Source organism: Rhincodon typus, chromosome 12 (assembly GCF_021869965.1).
Source record: "Rhincodon typus isolate 14 chromosome 12, sRhiTyp1.1, whole genome shotgun sequence".
Taxonomy (NCBI): domain Eukaryota; kingdom Metazoa; phylum Chordata; class Chondrichthyes; order Orectolobiformes; family Rhincodontidae; genus Rhincodon; species Rhincodon typus.
Genome location: NC_063343.1, coordinates 18204965 through 18214788, shown reverse-complemented (window position 1 = coordinate 18214788; position 9824 = coordinate 18204965).

Below are 9824 nucleotides of genomic sequence, written 5' to 3'. Positions count from 1 at the left end.
GGTCACCCTATTTTGTACTCCTTTCACTCTGAAATATAAGCCAGCCTTCCCTATTACCTGCTGAATTTAGATGCCCTTTTTTTTGTAATTCATGGAAGAGGTTTTCCAAATCCCTCTGTTCTGCAGCTTTTTTTTCTTTATTCATTCACAGATGAGGGCGTCGCTGGCCAGGCAGCATTTATTGCCCATCCCTAATTGCCCAGAGGGCAGCTCAGAGTCAGCCACATTGCTGTCACATGTAGGCCAGACCAGGTAAGGATGGCAGTTTCCTTCCCTAAAGGACATCAGTGAACCAGATGGGTTTTTCCCTCATATCGACAATGGATTCGTGGTCATCATTAGACTGTTAATTCCAGATATTTTATTGAATTCAATTCCACCATCTGCCATGGCGGGATTTGAACCCAGGTCCCCAGAACATTATATGGGTCTCTGGATTAACAGTCCAGCGATAATACCACTAGTCCATCACCTCCTGCAATCTTTCACCATTTAAATAATACTCAACGTCTCTTCTTCCTGCCAAAGTATTTCCCCAGATTTATTTCATCTGCCACGTTTTTTCCAACTCACTTAACCTGCTTATATCTGCAGACTCTTTGCGTCATTCTCACTACTTGCCTTCCCACTTATGTTTGTGTCATTCACAGATTTGGTGATAGTATATTCACTTTCCTCATCCAAGTTATTAATACATGTTGTAAATAATTGTGGCCCCAGCTCTAATCCCTGTGGGACTGCACTAGTCACAAGTTGCCATCCTGAAAATGCCCACCTTATTCCAACTCTCTGCCTTGTATTGGTTAGGCAATCTTCTATTTATGTTAATATATTATCTCTAACACCATTGGCTATTATCTTATAAGACAGCCTTATCAAACATGTTCTGAAAACCCAAGCAAATTACATTCGCTGCTTCTCCTAGTCTATCTCAAGAACAAAACCTTCAAATAAACAATGATTAATATCTATCACTCTTTAAACTCAGATAACAGTATTTTTGTTGATTTAATAGGTTCAGCTAATGTTCCTAAGGTTCTAACAAAACTATTAAACATGGGAAACAGGGCATGTTGCTCGAAACTGATGGGGTTGGTATTCTTGAGCAAAAACTTCTTGAAGTCGTTGCATAAAAATATGAAAAAATGCCAAAAACATATTAATCAGAAAATTATGTCAGTGTCACTTTAAAGCTTGAGACAGTCCATACTTAAGAATTGTTGTCATGAAACTCACTGATATCATTCAAGGTTGAAAGTGAGTATTCACCAGGCAAGTAGAAAAATGTATACTCGTTTCACAACATAATAGACAATCTCCCTTCAAAGCTATTGTTGGGAATAACTATTTGCTCTGCAAATTTGCCAACATTCTGGACATTATTTGGGAGCAAGGGCAAAAAGAAGGTCACACGAGTTGCTTTGTATGAATCCAATGCTGCATTATTAACAAATTCAATTACATTCTGAGCCATGAGGTGACTTTAAACTAAGATAGAGTAGCAGTCAGGAGAACCCATGCATGCACGCATGCTGACGATGGAATAAAAAAGGGTGGCTTGGCATATACCTCTTGCATTTCATTCTTTGATGGATAAGCATAACTTGCCGTGTGTGCATTTCATAAAATACCATCTTTGCAGACCATTTAATAGCTATTGGTGTTCCTCTGTAAGAGAAATGTAAGATTAGAAATATGTATGTATAGAAAAATGGTTCACACATAATTTAAGATCCAAGTAAAGTTAATGTCTTGCATTTTTCCTTTTAAAAACTATGATGAATATAATCAATATTTTGTTAGCACTTATCATTGACAGCTTTTGGTTTGTAAACTCATTTGTTTAGAAAGTTCATGTCTTCAATCAGCTTAGGTGATGTTGAGAAGATTTAGTTCATAGAGCCAATGATTTGCCACATAGTGATCTAGAATATGCAACCTACTGATTACATAAGGTGCTGTAATATTCCTTTTTATTTCTGCATTTAGTTTACTATACAAAGCTGGCTGTACTGAATATCAGCATAAACAGTAACATCTGTAATATTGAAGAAAATTGCTCCAAAACCAGTTTTTCACTTGTGTTTCTCTCCACGCAGTGCAGCTGTTTACTATATAAAAGCCACTCTAATATACTAACTATTCAAAGTGTCTTTGGAGCTGACACTCAGGATCAAAATAGGACAAAATGAAAGAACAAAGGACCTTCTTAACATGTACATCAGCTCAATTATACATCCCTCAAAAAAACCACAGTATAAGGCTGTTTATTCTTGTCCCTAGGATTAGTACAAAACATCATGGTATATACGAAGAATCTATTTGAATAATTGTCCCCAGGTTTTCCTTAGTTGGATTCAATTGAAAAACTGAATCTACACCGATGGCACAATTAGCAGTTCCTGTGATATCAGTATGACAAGCAAGCATTTTGACCTTTATGATCTCCTCCTAGGCACTGCAGCAACTGAAGGAGTTGAAGGTTGATTAAAATAGATTTCCATTTTTGTCTACTGCCCAGTTTTAGATGAGAGATGTTTTTATTGACCTTCTCTAGGGGTTAATACTTTTACAACAGAAGCTGAAATTAAAGAATGCAAAAAACATGATGGATCTCTATTGATCAAATTCTGTCCTTTAACTGAGCATGAAAGTGTATTTTGATTGAGAGTGAAGTGTTCATTCTCACAACATTCACCTGATTCGAGATAATTTTAGAAAAAATATTACAGGGAAATACAATGTTGAAACTGCCTTGTGCTTTATCATGAAAATGAATGTTTGGTTATCCTTCAGCTGGCACCAAGTGGGAAAAAGTCACCAATAATGTTCATCTAAAGATGACAACAAGTTAGTGTTTCATAATTTTCATAAAGTTAGTGATTCAGATCAACTGAGAAAAGTTTGCCATGTAAAGAAGGATGAGAAATAATTAAGAAAAATAAACAATGCTCCTTATCTCTCGTCACTTACTAACAGGTAAGCAGGCTCTTGTTTCACAGAGAAATTATATAACACAAAGCACTTTTAACATTGCAAGAGTAATGGCCTTTTCTAAAATGACAATGCTGGGTGGAATCTTCTCAGCCCCTGAACAATTAGGCACTGGTGAGTAGATTGGGAAAATAGGGTGGGATTGGCACAAATGAGGTTCTCGACGTTGTTAGAAATAAGTCTGATTCTTCAATGAGGTTTGAAACAATAAGCCAAGAATCTCACCAGTGACAGAGATAAGGCCAATTCGCATCTATTTGCATGTATTAGGATCCCATTCTTACCTAATTTCATCTCATTGATGTTTCCCATTCTCCCACCACTGGACAGAAATTAAGTAGCGTCAGTTCTCAACAGGAAAGTCAGACCATGTGCCTGATGACTCAAGCTCACCACTTGCTCCTCTAGGCCTCGTCTTGAACAATAGTCCCTGATATCTCAAGGCACGCTCCATGATCCTGAACCGCCTGCATACCCCACCCATAGATGCTGGCAGGTGGCATGTGCCAACTTTCCCGCACACTTATGGCCATCTCTAACTTACTTACAATATGTTCCACACTTCGCTGCACTTTGGACTGCACTGGTGTCTTTCATTGTAATGCTACTGCCAGGACAATTTGCTCATGGATTAAACCAGACTTCATCTCAGCACTCTCCAGGGTTCACTTCTGTAGCACCTCTTCACTTTGTGCCCTTTTGGATGTTTACAGAATCTCTGCATTGCCTTGCCTTTCTCACCTTTTCTATCTCTGCTGGTGCTGAAAGGTTCACAGTCCTACAGTCTAGCCTTGCTGTTTAGCACAGGTACAAAACCAGGCAGCTTGACATGGTCTTCAGCAGTCACCTGTCAAAGGGATGGTCTTATTGTTGTGAGGTACCATGCCACTTTAAAGTCTGAAGGGAGGCATCCTTAGACAAGTCAAGGGACCCAGTCTTCAATCAGGCAGACCCAGCCCAGTAAGTCAAGAGCAGTATCACTATGAGTCCTGAGCCTTGGGCACAGTTAGTGGGCTGTTCAGGGTCAGAGAATCTGTATCATAACAATCTTGAGAGTGGGCCACAGTCAGCCCTTCATTGAAACCAGTGTGGAGAGTTCTGGTAAGTCAGTCAGGGGTCTGGTTAGCCATTAGTTGAGGCTGGCCATCCAGGTCAGCCAAGGGGATAGACCATGTTGAGTCCTGGGTGGCTTTCTGTAAAAGTCAAGATGGTTATCAGGGGCTACTGCTGCAGAATGAAACCTGGAGAACTCCATTGTGTTGATTGAAGGCAGCATGCTGGGATGCAAAGGGGATAACAGTTGTGAAGAGGAGCAACTCAACATGTAGGGTGGGGAGATGATATCAAGTATGGGCAGGAAAGTGATAGTGCAAGAGTAATGAACAGTCAGCACCAGCCTTGCTTTGATAGAGGGACGATGTCTGGCATGATGATGCTGTTGGGGCTTAGGAGGAGATGAGCAGTTAAATAAATGGGTTAGGTAAGAACATTAGGAAGATCAAAGTCCGTGGATTTAATGGGTAGTGCAACGAAGAAGGCAATCTAGATGGAAAGGCTAAGTCTGAGATTCACTCAATGAAGCACAACTGCTATTTCCCCCTATTATTCATCAAAATAGCAAATATGCATTGGAGATGAAAATAGCTGTGACCACACCCAGACAGGACAGGGTAAATATTTCTCTCTGTGAGGAAGTGGGATCTGCTTTTATGCTGTGTAAGGCCCTTCAAAGGGCAATAGCATTAAATATACCCCACAGTCCACGTGAAAGACACTTGTTATCATAAAATGCTTTATGAGAAACATTGACTTACCATTTGGAGACAAGTCCAGGCCTAGGCACTCTTGACCACATTATGTAACATCACAAATCAATCTGCCTAATGGCTGCGATGCATAAGCAATGTATTGTGGCTTGAAAAGATTCAACTTAACAGAGAAAGTAGCAATTACTTTCCAAGATCCCATGGTCTACACAGTTCAGGAGCTGCTCTTTTCACATTGGTCCACAAAACATTATCTGGTATTAAAACGATGAGAATGGATTTACAATAAAGTTACACCACTGTCATTTATTTGCCCTTAGAAGGTGGGTTGTCTTCCTTTGCCTCCCATTGTATCTTACTGTAGTCCTAGGATCCCCAGTTAGTGGATAGGGCCTGTGCTGTAGCAGAGCCTGCTGAACTTGGAGTTTTGATTGACTATTCCTTCGGGGTTTGTGGCTGGAAGATTCAGACAAGCTGGGTGCGTCCTGATCAAAGGCAAATTCACCCTCCTCAGCTTGAACTCCCACAGGTTTTGGGCTGAGAGTGGCGGGAAGGGTGGAAATCTGCCTTCCTGGGGAGATCTACTTAGTAGAGATGCCATCTCCCTAGCCCTACACTCATCCCTGGAACATCTGAATAATAAGGATACCTACGTCAGGCTTCAACTTATTCACTACAGCTCCACCTTCAATACTGTAATCTTAACCAAACTAATCTCCAGACTCTGAGACCTGGGTCTCTGCTCTGCTCTCTGCAACTGGATCCTTAACCTACTGACCCACAAACTGCAATCAGTGAGAACAGGCAACAGCATGTTCTCATGACAATCCTTAACACCAGCACCCCACAATGCTGTGTATTCAGCCCCTTACTGTACTCTCTGTACACTCATGACTGTGTGGCCAAATTTTGTCCAAACTCCATCTATAAGTTTGCTGATGACACCACCATTGTATGCCGTATGTCAAACAATGATGAGACAGAATACAGGAATGAGATAAAGCACTTGGTGGTCTGATATAAAGATAACACTCTCTCCCTCAATGTCAGCAAAACTAAGGAGCTGATTATCGACTTCAGGAAGCAAAGAGGAATACATGCCCCTATCTATATCAATGGAGCCGAGGTTGAGATGGTCAAGAGCATCAAGTTCCCAGGAGTGACGATCACCAATAACCTGACCTGAACCACCCACATTGATGCGACAGCCAAGAAAGCACAACAATGCCTCCTGTTCCTCAAGGGTCTAAGGAAATTTGACGTGCTCATAAGGCGTCTCACCAACTTTTACGGATGCACCATAGAAAACATTCTATCTGGATGCATCACGGCTTGGTATGGCCACTGCTCTGCCCAGGACTGTTTTTAAACAAAAACTACAGAAAGTTGTGTACGCCTTCCAGCCATTGACTGCATCTACACTTCTTGCTGCCTTGGAAAGGCAGCCAATGTCATCAAAGGTCCGTCCCACTCTGGTTATAATCTCTTCCATCAGGTAGAAGATACAAAATCTTAAACACACGTACCAACAGGTTCAAGAACAGCTTCTTCCCTGCTGTTATTAGACTTATGAATGGATCTCTCAAATTTCAAATCTGATGTTGACCTTGCTTTTTGTGCACCTTCTTTGCAGCTGTAACTTTGTATTCCTCGCTCTGTTCTAACACCCTATGATCTTTGTATGGTGTGATCTCTCTGTACTGCATGCAAAGCAAAACTTCTCACTGTACTTAGGTAGATATGACAGTAATAAATCAAATCAAATCAAATCAGATGGAAGGCCCAGCTGTGCTATCAGGAGAAGAGACTTCTGATGGATCTGTATGTGTTGCCTCCCCTGTGTAGATGCTTACTAGCATCTCCCTTTTTCCTTGTGAGGAAAGGACACCTGGAGAAAGGTCAGCATGGTGACTCAGTGGTTAGCACTGCTGGTTCACAGCACCAGGGACCCAGGTTCCATTCCGCTCTCTGGTAACTGTCTGTGTGGAGTTTGCATGTTCTCCCCATGTCCATGTGGGTTTCCACCGGGTGCTCCGGTTTCCTCCCACAGTCCAAAGATGTGCAAGTTAGATGGATTGGCTAGGCTAAAAATTATCCTTTGTGTTCAGAGATGTGTAGGTTAGTGCATTATCCATGGAAAATGCAGGGTTACAGGGAAAGGGTAGGGGGATGGGTCTGGGTGGGATGCTCTTCAGAGGATCTTGTTGGATTTGTTGGGCTGAATGGCCTGTTTGCTCACTGTGGGGCTTCTATTAAAGAAAAAGGTCACGGTCATAGTCTGTTGTTTTCTTGTTGCTTTGTCTTTGGTGCTGAACACCAATGGTTACAGCAATGGTGTGCAGGCCTGTGTGTATATTCAGCAGACCTTGAATGTACTGGTTCTTCATGGCAGCTGCCACCTGTCCATAGTGGCAACCAAATGCTCATATTCCAGAGGCAACACAAACAGCTATGGTGTCATCATCCAACCATGCCCAATGCATTTGCCAATCCTTTAGCTGCTTGTGCATTTGTACTAGTTGTTAATTGTCGATACCATGGATCCTAACTTGCCAGTATCAGACCAGTTCCCTTGACTCTGGTAGTCTTCCAAGTGCCAAACCTACGATGTTTCTTTCTCAACCAGCTGTGCAGATGTGGCAGTGATGTGCTAATCAGAATGTGCTCCTGACTAATCCAATTAAAACGTCCACTAAGGTGTCAGTATCTGAGCTGGTGGAGGGTACAGGAAGCAGCCTTGCCAGTGCTTCCTATAACAGATCTGTGGATTCTTCCTCAAAAGGGAGGCAGGAAATGTCTTCTGGTTTGGCCTTCTTGATGATGGAGACTGTGCAGTTTCCACAAGTGCCTACAGGAGATGAAAGAGAAGCTGAGTCATAAGAAAAGGATTAGAGGTTCAAGCACATCAAGAAAACATTTACATACTCAGTAATGGGAGAGCAGCACAGCAGTGGAATTATACTTACTTAGGTACTGGAACAAGGAACTGTCAGCACTACTCTCCAGTTAAAGTAAGGGCCCCCTCCTAGCAGGATGTCAGGAGACAAGTGTCAAGCACACCTCTTGGCTCTCTCTGCCATAATGTGAGCCATTTTCTCCTCGAATGAGATAAATTGAAAGATTAAAAAAGACAAAAGCAGCTCTTAGTGTTGGTGCAGGTGAAGGAAGAGTAGTGGATGTCCTGACTGAGTGAGTAGACAGCATAGAAGCATGCAAGATTAGTAGTTTGTGAATTCGATGAGTGAAAGCAAGTGAGGGAATATGTTACATGCAATAGTGTGGATGGGTACTTTTTATCACCATAGAGGCAAAGTGCACAGGTGATGAGGTGAGTTTTGGTAAAAGAGTATGAGAATCCTGCTGGGGCTCACAGAGATAAACGCACTCAGGCTCACAGAAAATAGTCCATGAAATCCATCAAAATTGCTCTGATTTCTGGTAAAATTCAGCCCAATATTTTATACAATACCAAGACATTCCATAAACAATTAGTTTATTTCCATTAATATTTTGTATTATATGCATAGTACACAACTGCCATTCAGTAAATTGCAGATTCTTATAGCTTATAATTCTGGAACTCTTATGGGTCACACAGGACAACCCTGCATATGTGTCTTTATGTAAGAGCATGTGAGCTTACTGATGAAATGATTTGGTTGTTAGTGTAATTTTTGGCACTCTAGGGGTTGTTCAGTACACGCTGTCTAATGGTGGAATCAATTCTAATGCTGGACACACTGTTCTGAGTTTTGCAAGCATGGGCTGGGTGAGTGTAAAACTAATATTACAGAACTGTTACAGCTAGTATTCTGCTTGTTGTGAATAGCTGAATAGATATGATGTTTGATACAAACCTTCAGTCATTAGGATGTACAGCCTACAAAACCACACAAGTAAATAAATGTAGTGCATGAATTCATGAGTTGTGATACCAAAAATAGTTCTGTGAACAAAAAGAATGTATTCAGGCATTGTGCTTTTCTCAATTCAACAAAATCTATGGGACATTTGTTCCTTGGTGCATTTCCCATAGTGATATCTCAGCCAATCAGAGTCAACTTGCCTTCTTTGGAATTTAAACAATAGCTTGTGAAATAATTGTTCCTTGGTGCATTATTCATGACAACACCTTAACCAGAGATCATTTACCAATTAATCAGTCCTTTTTCTTCATGCAGTTAATTTATTATTTCATTTGAAATGTGATATATTTGTACCTTTCATATGAATACAAGAGACAAAGATTCAACAGCATATCTCTTCTTTCAACAGTACTCAAATTCTCTGTTCTTCTTTGAACTAGTCCCATAGGATCTTTTGCATTCTCACAGGAGGCAACCAGGCTGGCAGCATCTTATCTGAAAGATGGCACAGTCCTCATTCAGTACAGTATTAGAGACTGAGGCTGGTTTTCTACTTAAGTCTAGAGAGGGAATTAAGCCCATAACTTTCTGATTCAGAGAATGGAGTGTTGCCAGCTGAACCCTAGATAATAGTACAATAGGAAGTAATATCAACCAGAATTTTGTGGTCAGAGGCAAAACAAGTGTACTTGTAACTGATCTTGAAGCTGCCCTGGACAGTCTGATGACCTCTGTGGCATAGTTTACAAGAATGAACCCAGGGATGAAGGGCTTGTCATTATGAAGAGTGGATGAGGCCTCTGATTCTGTACCTGATGGAGTTTAAAAGGATGACAGTGGATTCTGATTGGAACACACAGGATACTGAGAGGCTTGGATAGAGTGGATGTGGAGAAGATGGTGCCGTTAGTAAGAGAGACTAGGACCAAGGGCACAGCGTCAGAGTGAAAGGACAACCCTTTATAATTAAGATGAGGAAGAACTTCTTCAGCCAGAGAATGTTAATCTGTGGAATTCATTGCCACAGAGGGCTGCGGAGGCCAAGTCATTGAGCATAAGTAAGACAGAGATAGATAGGTTTTTGATTGGTAAGAAGATCAAAGATTACAGGGAGAACGCAGGAGATTGGGGTTGAGAAATATATTAGCCATGATTGAATGGCAGAGCAGACTTGATAGGCCAAATGGCCTAACTCAAT